The sequence below is a fragment of the Piliocolobus tephrosceles genome, chromosome 3, assembly GCF_002776525.5.
Source record: "Piliocolobus tephrosceles isolate RC106 chromosome 3, ASM277652v3, whole genome shotgun sequence".
Taxonomy (NCBI): domain Eukaryota; kingdom Metazoa; phylum Chordata; class Mammalia; order Primates; family Cercopithecidae; genus Piliocolobus; species Piliocolobus tephrosceles.
Window position 1 is genome coordinate 98,895,614 of NC_045436.1, and position 17,728 is coordinate 98,913,341.

At 37.6% G+C, this 17,728-nt stretch overlaps 1 protein-coding gene across 2 annotated transcripts in view; it reads left to right on the forward strand.

The window, feature by feature from the left end:
- USP53 (ubiquitin specific peptidase 53) overlaps window positions 1-17,728 on the forward strand; it is a 77,520-nt gene that overhangs the window by 6,304 nt on the left and 53,488 nt on the right. The window contains exon 3 of one of the 2 annotated variants that reach the window (XM_031935324.1): window positions 16,273-16,394. The exons of the other annotated variant lie outside the window; for it this stretch is intronic. The gene's annotated coding sequence lies outside the window, so the exon portion shown is untranslated. The remainder of the gene's footprint in view (window positions 1-16,272; window positions 16,395-17,728) is intronic. 2 annotated transcript variants of the gene reach the window in all.

The following is a 17,728-nucleotide window of genomic DNA, read 5'->3' on the forward strand; positions in this document are numbered from 1 at the left end:
AATGGAAACACTGAAAATTACTCCAAATTTACTGTTTTTTTGTTGGCAGTATTATAGTCTTTTTGCTTATTAATTTTATTTTCTGTCTTTGTTGTATAAATTTTCTACTGTAGTCTTCTCTAATTCCTCCATTTCTAGAGTGACAATGGTTTTACACATCAAAGAATGTTTATTCTTCAATTATACCTTCCTTACTATAATCCTTTAGCTTTATAAACACAAAGTTACTTCTATAATGAAAGATATTTCTTCTTTTTTCTGACACTATCTACTTGAAGATAAAAGTTTTTTTTTGTATTACTTCAACTTGGTATAACTCTTCTGTTTGCTATCTAGTTATCTAAAATAAAATCTTAAATACTTCTACTTAAGATGAGCAGTTGTAGTATATCATCAAGAAGTCCTCAGTTTATCTTTGAGGAGCTGTTAGTGAAAAGATGTTAATATGAAGTTTTACTTTACAGTTTGATGTCTAGGCCTGTGTACTGTTAAGAATATCTTTGCATAGCAGTGATTCTCTACTAATACGGAATTATGGATATTTCTAATTTTCTTTATGTAGTATTTCTGTGGTATTTCAGAAATCTAATGAATAAGTACTGTTTGATAATAAAAGAAAAAAATCAATACACATAAAAGAACAAAGAGTCTTATGGCTTTACCAACCATTATATTCATTTCCTAGGGCTGTTGTAACAAAGTACCACAAACTGGGTGGCTTAAATGACAGAAATTTATTCTCTCACAGTTCTGGAGCTAGAAATCCAAAATCCAGTTGTCAGCAGGATTGGTTCCAACTGAGGGCTCTGAATGGAATCCTTCTTTGCCCCTTCCTAGCTTCTGACAGTGGCTGTTCATCTTTGGTGTTCCTTGACTTGCAGCTTCATCCTTCTAGCCTCTGCCTCTGTCATCATTCTCTCTCTTTCTCTTTTTATAATGACTGCTACCAGTCACATTGGATTAGGGCCCACCCTAATGACCTCATCTTAATCTGATAACATTTGCAAATACCCTGTTTCCAAATACATTGACATTCACAGGTCTGGGAGTTAGACATGTGTTTTTGGGAGACACAATTCAACCCATAATAGGTATAATGAATCAGGTTTAAGATGCAATTATCATTTACCCAGAGCATTCTAGTAGCCTGATAAAGTTATTGGATGTTAGAATTATTGGATGTTAGAATTTGAACAAATTCCATATAGTGTCATCCCCTTTTGGGGGAAAACACCTATTAAATAATTTATATAGCATGGTATAGATTACTTAACTAATTATGTATTGGGCTTAAGTTTTGGAAGGAGAAAAGATAGTCTGATAGTCTTGTCTGGGGTAATGAAGGAGAGTGGCTCTGGAATCTTGCCTTTTGAGATAAAATTATTGCTGGTAAAGCAGTGACTCATAAGAAAGCAGCAGTGACTTATTTTCTTTCTTTTCTTTCTCTCTCTCTCTTTCTCATACTTCTGATTAATTTTAAAGTTCAAATTTAAGTCTTTTATTTTTAAATATTTTATTGGAAAGTATTAATAACTGATATTAAGCAGTTAATAAAGTTAAAAATTTTGTTTTTTTCTTATTTAAGCCTTACAGAAATTTTAATAACAGTAAATGTTGTAATTATCCTTATTTTACAGGCAAATGTGGATATATGCTTATAACTGCACAAATGAATTATGAAGGGACACATAAGACATTGGTAGTGGTTGCCTATGGGGAATATAATTGATATGGGGGAGACTTGGTTTTCCTTATATGCTCTTCCATACTGTTTAAAAAATTATTTACGAAAATGTATACTAAAAGAGAGGGAAATTGCTGAGTTTTTCCTTGTAGCTGGACTATTAACTCTTTTAGGAAGAAGCAGTGATCTATCAAATTGTATTGATACATTCAGTAGATCTGCTACTGAAGTACTTATTTACATTGGAGTTAAAAACACAAATGCAGTTTGACAAATATAAATTCTTAGAAAAAGTAAGTTCTACTCTTTTATTTGGGGATATATTATTTTACTTATTTCATATTTGCAGTGTTGTAGAGTAATGCAGTTGCTTTTAACAAGCCATAAGTGAACTTCTGAGAATTTCATTCAGTGTAAACAGTTTAGGAGAATATAAGATGCTTTGAAGTGATTCTGCCATTTTTCTCATGTTTTTCTTTAAGAATTTCTTAAGCATTATGAAATATATTTATGTATTTAAACTTTTAGAAATTTTTGCTATTAAGGAAAAAATTATTCATGACAATTGTTAAAGACGGTAAGGAAGACACTTGTTACAGATAGATATAGGGAACACTGCAGTGGAGTCTTGCAGTTGGGGAGAGAGATTGGGCTCTACTCTGTATACTACAAGTAAAAACGGGAATTTATAGACAATGATGTGGGTGTGGTTGGTGGATGGAAAATTACTAGGGGGCAACATTAGGAATAAGACGATTCTGGCCAAACTGACCTAACAGGATTCTTGTTGAAGGCAGGCCAGGGTGATCAGACATCACCTGGAGGATGGTGAAGGATGAGGAACCTAACCAGGTATGAGGGTGATCAGATAAGGAGAATGGCTGGCTTGACTTAGTAGGACTTTTGCTAAAATTGGACAACATAGAGACAAAGAAGTCTCTATGTTGAGGAAAAGAAGTTGAGGAATAGATGAAAAAGAACATGGAATAGCTTGAGTAGAGTTTGATCAAGGAGGGAATCTTTGTCAATATTTTCTGACACCTGTATCTGAAAATATCAAATAGTTACTTGTATTAGTCCCATTCAGAAAATCAAAACTGTCGTATTACATTAGAATTAGTATTAGTGGCAGGGGCGCAGTGGCTCATACCTGTAATATCAGCACTTTGAGAGACTAAGGCAGGAGGATCGCTTGGGCCCAGGAGGTCAAGGTTGCAGTGAGTCATGATCAGGCCACTACACTCTAGCCTGGGTGACAGAGTGAGACTCCAACTCAAACAAAAACAAAAAACAAAACAAAAATATTAGTAGACCTTAAGGAGCCACCAGGGGAAGATAAATTATCTGGTGTTGGAAGTTGCCACTGTCCCTAGGCTTAAAGTCCAAAGACAGGAGCCCAAGAGCTGGAGCCACCAAGCCTGACCTAGAACCTTAGAGGCCTTTCTATAAACGGGGAACTTGAGCCTTCGAGGAGAATATGCCAGAGATAGCACCAGAGCAGAGAGAGAAGGGGAGAAATACCTTGGCTTCTCTCCTCTGTCTTTGATTTTCTGGCAGTGCCTCTCATTGGCTGAAATGCGCCAGAAATGGATTCACAGGGATCCTGGGAAATGTTTGCAGAGATCAGCTCTGTATGGTTGTCCCATACAGAGCAGAGCAAAGGAGAGAGGTGGATGATTTTGAAACCAAACATGGACATAAACTGCATCGCACTGAAAACTTACCACAATATACAATAGCACCTTGCACTTCTCTTCTAGTGCCACACTAAAGAAGCAAACACTTTTAAGTCTTTCAACTGATTGTTCTATAGTTTTATTTATATTTCTGAATATGAATTCTGTATTGCTATTTGGTGATTTTTCAAGCTTAAATTAACATTAATTTTCTATGATGATGGATATCAATTTAGTTCTTTTGTTTTCTTCCTTATTGTTGCAATAGAATTGTATCTTTTTTAAATTTTAAATTTTGTGGATATGTAATAGTTGCACATCTTTATGGGGTACATGTGATATTTTGATATAAGCCTACAATGTATAATGATCAAATCAGGGTTGATGGGATGTCCATCGCCTTAAACGTTTGTTTTTTTGAGTTAGTAGCATTCAAATACTACCCTTGTAGTTATTTTGAAATATACAATAAATTACTGTTAACTTTAGTCACCATATTGTGCTACTGAACACGAGAACTTATTTCTTCTAATTGTATTTTTGCACATTGATCAACCTCTCTTTATCCCTCCTCTCCACTTCCTTTCCCAGCCTCTAGTAATCGTTATTCTACTCTTTATCTCCATGAGATTGTTTATTTATTTTTTAGCTCCCACATATGAGTGAGTACATGGGATATTTGTCTTCCTGTGCCTGTCTTACTTCACTGAATATCCTTCAGTTCCATCCATATTGTTGCAATTGACCAGATTTCATTCTTTTTTATGGCTGAATAATATCCCCTTATGTATACATACCATATTTTCTTTATCCATTCATCCATTGGTGGACACTTAGGACACTTAGGGTGATTCCATATCTTGGCTATTGTGAATAATGCCACAATAAACATGGGAGTACAGACATCTCTTTGATATACTGATTTTCTTTCTTTTGGATATATACCACTAGGGATTGCTGGATTTTACATTGCTTCTTTTTCTCCTGGAACGCATGTAATAAAAAAAAAAATATATTCCCACTATTTTTTATAATTATTTTTATGATTTAAATCATTTCAATCACTTTATTACACTTGTTTATAATAAAATAAAAGATGTATATTTTTCCCTTGTGGATTATGTTATACATACAATTACTTTGGGAACCAGTAAATCTGAACTTTCACTGTCTCCATTTTCAGTATCTATATGCACATAATAAATTTTAAGAAATGACTAAAACCTAAGAAGTTAAAAGTTTATTAAAAATGTATCTTTTAGTGAGATAAGTTGAGCATGAGTTAAGGTGCCCAATTAAAGGAAGCTTAAATTACACCAATATTTTGAGTTGCTCCTTTGGCACCTGGAGATTTTTGTAGTAAACCTAGAAAATAGAATGCAGTAAGATGTAGGACAGGTGAAGGGTATGTGTCATTATTTTGTAAAGTAGGAGGAAGGCAATTGTGAAAGCAGAACTGGGAAAGAACTACAGACTAATTGTTAGCCAGATCAATTCTAGGAAAGTGTGAATTTGGAAGTGGCAGGTCTGTAAATTGATTCCTTTAAATCTAACCATACCTTTAATCCCTGGGAAAATCATTATGTTTTCTTGGATTTGCATATCCCAATTTGAAGATTGCTGCCTTTAAATATAAGAGAACCAAGATTTTAGGGTTGGTGAAAAGTCAAAAAAGGAGAAGGTGACTTGCTAGAGGACAAGTTAGAAATCCCAACTAATTAAGAGTTTCCTTTCTGGTACTTCTGTGTTCATGATCCTCCTGATGTGCTTCTAGAATCTTTACCTTCCACAATATTTTTCTTAGTGCTACTAGGGTCACCTTAAAACAGGTCTGATCATCATAGGTGCTTTGGTTAGAGGTAAAAGTGTTAAATTGGCCCTTAAGGTATTTAATGCCGAATTTTAGCTCTACTACTTACAGTCTCTAAAACCTGGAGTCCATTAAACTTCTCCTGACCTGATATTTCTTACAGTGTCAAAAGAAGGAAAAAAGTTAGTTTAGTTTAGTGGCTTTCATACTTTTTTGACCATGACTCAAAGTAAGGAAGATGATTTGCATCACAGTCTAAGTACCTATATCCATATAGTATTTTATTGGAGACTTGAGTTTCTTTTTAAATATTTTTATTTTATTTTGTTTTTTGAGATGGAGTCTTGCTGTGTTGCACAAGCTGGAGTGCAGTGGTGTTATCCCGGCTCACTGCAAGCATCACCTTCTGAGTTCAAGCAATTCTCCTACCTCAGCCTCCTGAGTAGCTGGGATTACAGATGTGTGCTACCACACCTGGCTAATTTTTGTATTTTTAGTAGACACAGGGTTTCACCATTTTGGCCAGGCTGGTCTTGAACTCCTGACCTCGTGATCCGCCCACCTTGACCTCCCAAAGTGTTGGGATTATAGGCATGAGCCACCACACCTGGCCTGAATTTCTTTAAACAGAACCGATGTGTAAATGCTACATGAAGCCCAAAGCAGCCTTGTTTTATTTTATTACACAGTGTTAACAATGAACTGTTAGAGTGCAAATTACTATATACTAGCCAAAAGAATATCATGACTGTCACATTTTAAACTTGTGTTTCTTAGTATGTATGAGGTTTAGAATTATTTAACAATGCAACCCAGTGCATTTAAATATTGTGGAGGTAGGGAGGGAGGTTAGTTATAAATATCTTTATAGATCTGGTTTAAAGCTATGGTCGGGGAGGCTGAGGTGACTAGAATTTGTGGAGCAGAATGCTAGAAGGGAAAGAATTTCACAGAGAGAAAACCCTGGCAGTCTGCATAAGAGTGCCCTTGAATCTCTGGCTGGGAACTGGGTACAGGGAGAAACTCCAGGAGGCTGGAGAAAGGAGTACTTGAAAGTTGAACAAGGGAAATTTGAAACTATGTTGAACAGAATAAAATTGAACACAATATAGCAGACTGGGATTTAAACTAAGGCGGTGTGGAGGGAAATTTATAACATGAAATGCTTATATTAGAAAAGAAGAAAGCTCTAAGCTTTTATCAGAAAAATGGAAAAAGAAGAGCAAATTAAGCCCAAAGTAAGCAGAGAAAAAAAAAATAATAGAGTTCTGGAAACCAATGAAATAGAAAACAGGAAAGCAATAGAAAAAAAAAAATCAGTGAAATGAAAAGCTGATTCTTTGAAAGTATCAATAAAATTGATCCCTAGACAAGACTGATCAATAAAAGAGAAGACACAAATTAACGGTATCAGGAGTGAAAGAATGGACATCATTGCAAACCTTACCAACATTAAGGGGATAATACAGGGTATTGTGAATTTTTTGGCCAATAAATTTGACAACTAGGTGAAATGGGAAAAGTCCTTTAAAGACACAAACTATGAAAGCTCACTCAAGAAGAAGTAAAAACCTAAGTAGCACTTTCTATCAAAGGGATTAAATTTGTGATTTAAAGTATTCCCATAAAGAAAATTCTAGGCCCACATAGTGCTACTGATGAATTCCACCAGTCTTTTAAGAAGAAATAATAGCAGGTCTTCATAAACTCTTCCAGAAAATTAAAGAGGAGAAAACCCATCCCAGTTCACTTTATGAGATGATTATAACTCTAATAACGTCCGGGTGCTGTGGCTCACACCTGTAATCCCAGCACTCTGGGAGGCCGAGGTGGGTGGATCACGAGGTCAGGAGATCGAGACCATCCTGGCTAACATGGTGAAACCCCGTCTCTATTAAAAATACAAAAAATGAGCCGGGCGTGGTGGTGGGTGCCTGTAGTCTCAGCTACTTGGGAGGTTGAGGCAGGAGAATGGCGTGAACCTGGGAGGCGGAGCTTGCAGTGACCTGAGATTGACTTAAAACTCAATAATAATGAAACAGGAAAGGTTCCCTTGTTCCCCCTTGTAGGGTGTGCGATGGTGTGACTCGCTTCTTCAGTGTCCCCCTGCTCAGACCTCTAAGGGAACATACAGATGGTCAGGCTTTGGGGCTCTGATCCCGTGGCAGTGTCTAGGGGTGAATGTTTACAGCTCCTGAAGCCCCAGTGAGCATGTGTTACATGGGTGGCTCTTTTAGTCTGCCTATAGGCACTTGTGTTAACCAGCTCAATTAGACCCTCTACCTTGTCACAAGGACAGAGGGCTTTTTGTATCCCAGGTTTCTTGCCTTGGTGTAGGGGAAGAATCGGATCACACGTGGTCTTGGAGAATGAGTGTAAAGTTTTATTGAGTCAAAGTAGCTCTCAGCCGGTGGGGGAGCCAGAAAGGAGATGGTTTTCACCTAGAGTTGGGCTACTAGTTGGCCCCGGCCGAACTCCGCCTCTTCCTGGTGATCGATGGCCTGGTGGTGTGCGGGTGCCTTTTGGTGTGCTTTTGTGCTGGCATGCTTCTTTTGACGACCAGCCCCTCGCATCTTCTTCCGCCGATGTGCTCCTCTTGACACCTGGCTGCCTGTGTGTGTGCTCGCTAGGGTTTCGGGTTTTTATAGGCCCAGGATGGGGGCGTGGTGGGCCAGGGTGGTCTTGGGAAATGCAACATTTGGGCACAAAGGCAGGAGTGCCTGTCCTCACCCAGGTCCATGGAGGTGGAGCCCTAGCCAGTGATCACAGCCTCCTCTACCCAGCACTTCCCTTGCCTGCTTCCATATCATTTAAAGGAACCATGCTCTTCCCTTCCCAGTACTCCTGTGTCAATAACACATACAACCCAATACAATAATGAGTAGAAGATTTGAATATGTATTTCTCTGAAGATATATGAATGGCATATATCTTCATAAAGCTACTCCATATCATTAGTCATTACAGAAATGCACATTGTAACTGTAATGTGATACTGCTAAACACACCCAGTAGAATAGTTTAACTTAAAAAGACTTACAGTAACAATTGTTGAAGATGTGGAGTAGTTATAACTCTCCTATATAAGGGGGGAATTAAAAATTGTATAGTGTTCAAAAACTTAGGAAAGCACTTTGGCAATTTTCTATAAAGTTAAGCATACATTTACAGTACAACCTAGCAGTCCCACTGCTAGGTATTTACAAGAGAAATGTGTCCACAGAAAGACTTGTACTTGAATGTATATAGGTACTTAATTCATAATAACCCCAAAATGGAAACAATTCTAATTAATTTACCTACTAGTAAAGAGATAAGCAAAAGAATATTACTCCGAAATAAAAAGGAATGTACAACTACTAATTTGTACAGCAATACAGATGAAACTCAAAAGTATGAGTTCATTTATGAGAAATTCTAGAAAAGTTGAAACTAGGACAGAAAGTGGATCAGTGTTTCCTTGCGGGTTGAATGTATTAATTTTCTATACTACGTAACAAATTACCATAACTTTAACAGCTTAAAACAATGCACATTTATTATTTCACAGTGTTAGTAGGTCAGAAGTCTAGGTCGTTTTTAACTGGATTCTCTGCTCTCTATCTTACAAGAGTGGTCGAAGCATCAAATGACCTGGCCTTTTTTCTGGAGACCCTAAGGAAGAAGAATCTGCTTTCGGGTTCATTCAGGTTGTTGGCAGAGGTATTTCCTTGTAGGAGTGAGGTTCCTGTTTCTTTGTTAACTGTCAACCAGGATCTGTTCTCTCATGTTAAGTCCCCTTCCACCTTCAAAGCAGCAAAGGCAGATCAAGTCTTTCTCGTGCTTCAAATCTCTCTTTTTCTGTCACCAGCCAGAGAAAGCGCTCTGCTTTTAAGGATTCATGTGATTACATTAGGCCCAACCAGATAATCACCATATTTTTAGGTCAACTGTGCCATATAACATAACGTGATAATGGAATAAATATCTTGTCATATTTACAGGTTTCTATAGGGTATGAAATCTGGGGATGGGGGGTGGGTGCACTTTTGGAATTCTGCCTACCACAGTGAGGAATATTATTGACTGTGAAGGGGCACAGGAGAGCTTCTCAGGGTGATGGAAATGTTCTGTAGCTAGGTTCTGGTAATGGTTACATGACTGTAGATTTGTCAAAACTTACTGAACTGTACACTAACGGGATGAATTTTATTGATTGCAACTTACACTTCAAAAGCTGATTAACTTAAACATCCTATGTACAAAAATATTGTACATAGGAGAATTAGCTGTCACTGAGATACTAGTGACCTCTAAATGGTTTAATTTGTATCTTACCGAATAGAAAATAGACTAAAATAGAAATAGAAAAAATAATATAAAATAGAAGAAAGAGTAAGGAAAACTACAGTTGTGTGTGTAAGTAGATTTAGAGGAATAAAAGGGAGGAAGGAGTTAATTACTAGCTGTTCCTCTAGACCTTCTGTTAGAGTTAGATTCCTTCTGCTCTGCCTTCCTTTTTGCTACCCAGGTATTCTGCCTGGGAATTATAAATCTGAATGGTCTTAGCAACATCAGCTCTAAACTTCTGTCAGATACAATAGCAATTGTGCACAACATAGACTATAGTGACTATCTGCTGTCATCCATCCAGCCATCTATATATGGTACCATTATGTGAAATAAAGACTAAAATAATATTGTCCTTTTGGCTCCAGTGTAATAATTACTACCATAAACCTGGTGTTTCTGATATTCTTTCAGGCTGCCACTTTTCTCACTTGCATGCCCTTTCTTTACCATTTCATCTATTCTTATGGTTTCTTATGTTTATATGTTAATGACTTGAAAATCCATTATGTTCAACCCTAAACTCTTCCCCAGGATTACCTTTTGAATCTTAATGTTTACTGGATCTCACCCCTTGAGTGTTCTGTAGAATCTCTTTCATTTTATCCCAAATGGAACTCTATTTTCTCTCAAACAAGCTCATTTTCCTATAAATGCTATTTGAGTTGGTGTAACAGTCCTACTACCATTCACTGTAGAAACCTGGGAACTTTCTTTACTTTCCTGTCTGCTTCATAGGTTTTGCTGACCTTACATCTGAAAGAGTATCATATTCATCCCCTGTTCCTGCTACCGCTGCCCTTGTGCAGGCCCATGCCATCTCTCCTCCGCATTCCTTCACCAGCCTCCCAATTTATCCCTTTTACTTGCAGATTAATTTACCTCAAATTCATCTGATTCATTGCCATGGCCTGTTTATACCACAAGTCTGATTGTAATTTTCCTGCTTAAAACCAACAAAAGGTTTTTGCCACCTATTAGATGAAGTCTAAATTTCTTATGTGACCTTCAAGACTAGCCATGATCTGACCCCTGTTTCTGTCTGCCTCATTCTTTATTGTGTATGTTACTTGATTACTTGGTTCATAGCATTTCTTTGAAATACATCTTGTCCTCCCAACACACACATGAAACTTGTGCTCATTTTTCATTTTATAGTAAGATGTAACCTCTCTAAGAAGCCTATTCTGCTTCCACATGGATCTTATGCTATAATATGCATATCTCTGACTTTGCATATTTACATGTTTTGTTCTTTTTTTCTTTGGGCTTCAACTGCACGTAACTGAGTTAATATTTTTTTATTTTCTAAGTTGGCTGTCTAACCCTGTTTCAATTATACATATATACTCCTCCTTGCTCAGGTGATCATATAATGCATATGTGTTTTCACACATACATTGTTTTACCAAAGTGAGATCATATTAAATTCCTGCATTTTGCCTTTGTCACTCAAAAACACTGTTGTATTTTCCCCTAATGTGGTCTTGTGGTCTGTCTCTGGAGAGTGGCTATAAACACTACCCCGTCCCTGACAGGACTTCAGAGATCTGGTCATTGGTGTTTACAATGTGCCTTTCACAGGATACTTCTTTATCCTGGCATATGACCTAATGCCTTAGTGTCCATGACCCTTGATAGGTGTCTCTCACAGGAAACTTGTTTATACTGGCAGATGCCCTTGTAGCTCTTGTCTTACCTGTGTTGAGTTTATTCCTATCTAGATAGCCATTCTCTAGGAGAGTCCTGACCAGAAAAGAAGTTGGATTCCGCTGTTATTGGGTGAGACACACAGGATACAACTCACCAAAACACATGAAATAACAGAAGCTGTGTTACTTACAAATTGAGAGAGCATGCCTCCTACGGCCAACTGGAAGTGGGGAGCCACCAAGACACGCATATTCAACCACTGGGTGGGGAGCAAGAGACAGAGAGCGAGGGGAACCTGTGGGCCAAAGCCTTTATTGGAGTCCAGGATATTACCTAGGTGGGTTTCCTGCAGCGAGTTCCAATTGGTGGGTTTAGAGTAAGTGGGTACATGTTTCATGGAGTCTCTGTGACTGAAAGGTGGTCACTGTGGCATATCTGCACAGCCCATGCAGGCTGTGTGAGTCAGTAGGTCAAGTCAAGGGGCTTGTATTTCACTGACCACCTATAAAGAGGTGGTAACTAGGAAGCAGTTGTATAAAGTAGATATCTGGATTGACCACATTGAGGAACTAGGAGGCAGAAAACTGGAAACTGTCAAGGGTAACTGAGCACTGCTTCTGATATGAGAAAGTCCAACTTATGTTCAAAGTGAATGCAGAGGTAACATAAAATTATAGGAATTCACTGCAAGCACCCTGTTAGCAATTATGTTCCTACTGATGGATATTTACTTTATTTCCTTCATTATTTACTGGTACAACCTAATGTACCTCAATAAAAATAGTACTTTTATTTCTGGGGTGTAGATTCTCAATATTGAGTTTTGGAGGTTGAAGTGTGTTTTAAATTTTAATAGTTGTTGCCATGTTGATCTAATATTGCCAGAGGGTATAATAGTATGATTACATTTTTTATTAGCAGTGAAAGAAGGTACTTCTTCCCTTTTATCGTCACCAATAGTATTTTAATATTTTTGCCAGTCTGCTAGCAATGAAGCAGCTTTCAAGTACTGTACTATAATGCCTCTGGTTTTGGAGGTCCCCAAGATCCCTCCCACCTGACAGATTTGTTGATTCTCTAGCAGGACTCACAGGGCTCAGCATATAGTTGTATGCATTGCTGTGATTTATTACAGTGAGAGGATATAAAGCAGGATCAGCAAACAGAGAAGGAGCAGGAGGTGAAGTCTGGAGGAAACCAGACACAAACTTCCAGTTGTCTTCTGCCAGTGGAGTCACACAGGGCACACTGATTTCTCCAGCAATAGATTTTGTGATGACATGTGTAAAATGTGTACCAGGAAGCTCATTAGAGACTCAGTGCTTAACATTTTATTATGGGGTGGTCACATAAGCATCCTCTGCCTGGGACGTACCAAAATTCCAGAGTTCCAGAAGGAAAACAAGTGTTCAGGATAAACATTTTGTCTGTGCAGTTTAAGTGCAGTGACTCACTCTTATCGGGGTCGTAGAAAGCCTTCCCAAATCTTGAATTCCCAAAGGTCAGCCCTGCAAGCAGACCACTGTAAGGATGGCAGTCTCAGGAGTGCTATGTAAAGTCTTTTCTTTTGCTCTTTTTAAAAATCAGCTTTATTGAAATGTAATCGCATACCATACAATTCACCCTTTAAAAGTGTAAAATTCAGTGGTTTTTAGTATATTCACAGAAGTATATGTACATTACCATAGTCAATTTTGGAACATTCTTACCACCTCAGAAAGAAACTCTACCTTTAATGATCACCCCCATGCTCCTATAGCCCCCACTTCTCCAGTCCTAAACAACCATTAATCTTCTCTCTATCTTAGTTGATTTCCTAGTTGTGGACATTTCATATGAATGGAATCATGTAATATGTGATCTTTTGTAACTGACTTCTTACACTTTGCTAAACTTTTTTAATGTTCATTCATGTTGTAATATGTGTCACTACTTCCTTTTTATGGCTGAATAATATTCCACTATATGAATATACATAACACATTTTGTTTATCCATTGATTGGTTGATGGACATTTGTTTGGATTGTTTCCACTTTTTGACTGTTATGAATATGCTCTGTTAGCTATTTTCTTCACAGCCTCCCAAATATTTATTGAGAGAATAAATATAGACTCACGTTTGCATTCTCATAATAAACTGCATTATTCTTTTCAAGAGTATGTTATTCCTTTGACATATTGATAGATTCTGTTTGCTAGCATTTTATTTATTATTTTTGTACCTATAATCATGTCACATTCATACGAGGTTTATTGGTTTATTATGTTTTGATATGAAGGATATGTTAGCCTTATGAAATGATTTGGGGTTACTTTCTATTTCATTTTCCCTGTGGCCTGCAGAGATCTAACACTAGAATTAACTGTTATTTGAAGTCTAGATGAAATTTAACTTTGACTTTATCTGACCCAGATGCCATTTAACATGGGAGAACTTTTATCTCTTTTCCATTTTCTTCTAAACTAGCCTTTTTAAGCTTTTCATTTTTTCTTGTATTAATTTTGGTAATTTGTATTTTGTAGGAAATTACCTGTTCCTTTAGATTTTCGAAGTTATTGCCATAAGAAAGAAAGTAATATTCTTACCATTGCTTATGTGTCTGGTCATTTCTCCTTTATCAATTTCGTTAGTGTTTATGTTTCTCTCTCTTTTTTTTTTTTTTTTTTTCCACCTTTATCAGGCTTTTTGTAAAGATGTTGTCAGTTTTTGTAAAATTTTACTTTGGGATTTATTTTTTCTATTTTTTGACTATAAATTGACTTGGAAATCTGTTTTCTTTTTAGTATTTAGGTTTCACAGTTTTCATCTTACTTCTCTTTTTTCCTACATCATGTTTGAATTCTTTGAGTTACACATCCTGTTTTTATCTGAGTTTCTCAGTCTCTAATTCTGGGAAATTCTTAATCATTTCTAGAGATATTTACTTATTTCCCTTCCTGAGAATCTTACTAGATATTGACATTTAAATATTTTAACAATGTCTCATACCTTTTGAGAAGTATTTATATTTTCTGCTTCCTTATTCCTTTTTTAATGCTTTGTAGGAGAATTGCTTGGCCTGAACTTGTTGCTCACTAGTATGTTCTTGCCCTATATTCTTTTTTTTTTTTTTTTGAGACGGAGTCTTGCTCTGTTGCCCAGGCTGGAATGCAGTGGCGCAATCTCAGCTCACTACGAGCTCCACCTCCTGGGTTCACACCATTCTCCTGCCTCAGCCTCCCCAGTGGCTGGGACTACAGGCGCCCGCCACCACGCCTGGCTAATTTTTTGGTATTTTTTAGTAGAGACGGGGTTTCACCGTGTTAGCCAGGATGGTCTTGATCTCCTGACCTCATGATCCGCCCGCCTCGGCCTCCCAAAGTGCTGGGATTTCAGGTGTGAGCCACCGCGCCCGGCCCCTGTATTCAATTTGCTAGTTAACCCATCAAGTTTTTTATTTCAGCAGTTGAAAAATCTGTACGTATCTTCAGTTGGTGAATATTTATTATGTTTGTTTTAAATTTGTGTTCTCTTTAGTCTTTTTTCTTATGGTATAGATTGTTCAGTTTGTTGCCTTTCTTTCATTGTGCTCATACTCTCCAAGTGTCTGGTTATATTTTTCTAGAAGTACCAAGTTATGAGCTAGTAATATTTGCCTGGGGAGCAGGGTGAAATACTAGGCTCTACCATGCGTCTTTGTGTGATTTCATGGAGTAGAGGTGGGGGTGTATGAACTTGATTCGGGGTGATGCAGTTCGGCAGTTAGTGCCAAAAAGGAACTTCTGTTGACCTGCCTAGAGGCATCATCTTCTCCAGGACCTGCTATTCTTATTGTATTTATGCAGCACGGATGAGGACAGAACACACAGGGGCCTTGCAGGTGACCTAAACTTGTTACCATTTCCCAAACTGCTTGTGTTCTGGTGCTTTCCTGATATAATAATCTCCTGTACTCTTCAGATGGCACTCGGGTGGTAGCAGAGGTTTTCTGTCTCATTGCATCCTGTAGGGTAGAAATTCTCTGCTCAGAGCAATGTAAGGACTGGAAAAGGTCATAACTAGTTGTTTTCCAGTTGGTAGCATTTGGCCTGCTCCATCTCTTGGGTTGCCATTTCCTTAACACTCTAGAAGCCAGTTGCTTTTAGTGTCCCCAAGGTTTTTCCTTCATTAGACTGCTTTTTGCTTTTGTGTAATCTACAGGGTTGAGATGGAGGGAGGGAAGCAGGAGTTTGAAATCTTGTGCTGGAATGGAAGCCATAATATTTTTAAATTATCTGTTTATGTCTGTGCCCCTCACCAAACTAAACCCCTTAAGGGTAGTGATTTTTATATGTACGCTAAGGTATATATTAAAATAGTTCATGGGGCAGACTTGGTGTCTAATAAAGTTTGTTGAAAATATTATTTCAGAAAGATTCTTTCATTAAAAATAAAAGTGTACTACCAATACAGAACTTCCTTAATGTTGTAAAAACATGATTAAATTTATTAAAACCTTAATTTGTGTGCAAAGTTTCAGGATCATTTAGATCACTTTAGAAGGGGTTATAAACTGTAGAGTAAAATAAAAATAAGAAAACAACTAGCACAACACATTCATCCCTCAGTGGACTGGTTCCAGGACCTACTGCAGATACCACAATCCATGGATTCTTAGATCCTTTAGTGGACCCTGGGGAACCCACAGATAGTAGAAGTTGGTCCTCCACAGCTGAGGTTCCGCATCCCACAAACACTGTATTTTTGATCTGTGGTTCTTGAATCCACAGATGGAGAACTCGTGGATATGGAGGACTGGCTGTATAGTCCTCCAAATATTTTATAATTCTCAAAACATTTAACGTATGTTAAAACAGCACTGTTATTGTTATCCCCATTTTAAAAGTGAAGAAACCATGAATCAGAGATGGTAAGAATGTATCTAAGACTAAGCAGCCAATAAATAGGCCTAGAAACAAAGTCTCCTGACTTGGATTCTTTTAGAGACTGGTGCTTCTTTATTTTTCCGTGTTTCTCTATTTTAATGGCTATTTGATTAATGATATTGAACTGATCTGTGTCATTATGTCTGTCATCTTTTTGTGCTATGGAACTCAGTGACTGTTACCCAGAGTTTTTGTTGTTGTTGCTTGTTTTTAGAGATAGCATCTTGCTGCCACCCAAGCTGGAGTGCAGTGGTGCAATCTTAGTTCACTGTAGCCTCAAACTTCTGGGCTCAAGTAATCCTCCCGCCTCAGCTTCCTGAGTAGCTGAGATTACAGGTATGTAAAACTATGCTTGGCTAATTTTTCTTTTTTTAAAATTTTTTGTAGAGACAAGGTCTTGCTATGTTGCCCAGGCTAGTCTTGAACCCCCGGTTTCAAGTCATCCTCCCCACTCGACCTCCAGAAGTGCTGGGATTACACACGTGGGCCACCCTGCCTGGTCATCACCAGAGTTTAAAGCCGGAGTTCTTAAAAAGGGCTTGTGAGATCCCACATGATCTGTCTTTTTCCCATTTACTTTTCTCTTTGTTCACATTTCTCCTGCCACACTAGGCTTTATATTACTATTTCTCCACTGTACCAGATATGCTCCTCAGTATCTTTGAGGTTTCTGTTCACTGTACTTGGAATTCTTTCTCTCAGGTGGCTTCTTCATCCCTTTCCAATCTTTGTGCAAATGTAACCTCAATGAGACCATTGTTCATTATCCTATCTAAAAGCGCAAACCATCCCACATTATATATACTTCCTATCTCCTTTTCTTAGATTGCTTTTGTTGCTACTTAGCACATAACCCTTCTAGTACACTGTACAATTTATTATTCATTAAGGTATTGTGTGCCTTTCGTCATTATAATGTTAGTTCCAGTGACTGGTTCAATACGTGACTCAAAAAATGTTGAATGAAGTAATTCATCCACAAAATTCAGTTGATTAGACAAAATTGTTAGTAATACAGGTATACCACTGAGGTATTGCAGGTTTGATTCCAGACCACTGCAATAAAGCAAGTTGCAGGAATTTTTTTGTTTCGCTGTGCATATAAAAGTTATGTTTACACTATACGACAGTCTATTAAGTTTGCAAAATAGCATTGTCTAAAAAGACAATGTATGTATCTTATTTAAAAGCTACAGTTAGAAAATGCCAACGATCATTTGAGCTTTCAGTGAGTTGTAACCTTTTTGCTGGTAGAGGGTCTTGCCTTGATGTTGATGACTGCGACTGAATCAGGGTAATGGTTGCTGAAGGTTGAGGTGGCTGTGGCTATTTCTTAAAATAAGGCAGTGATGAAGTTTGCCACATTGACTCTTTCTTTCACCAAAGATTCTTCTGTAGCATGTGACAACATATCAAACAGTGTAGCTGTTTGATAACATATTCCCCACCGTAGATCTTCTTTCAGAATTGGGGTCGAACCCTGACACTGCAGTAATGTTCTAAACAGCATCTTCACCAGAAGTTGGTTTCATCTCAGGAAACCACTTTCTTTACTCAGCCATAAGAAGCAATTCCCCTGTTCCAAGTTTTATCATGAGATTGTAGCAATTCAGTCACATCTCTACATTCCACCTACAATTTTAGTTCTCTTGCTATTTACATCCAGTTAC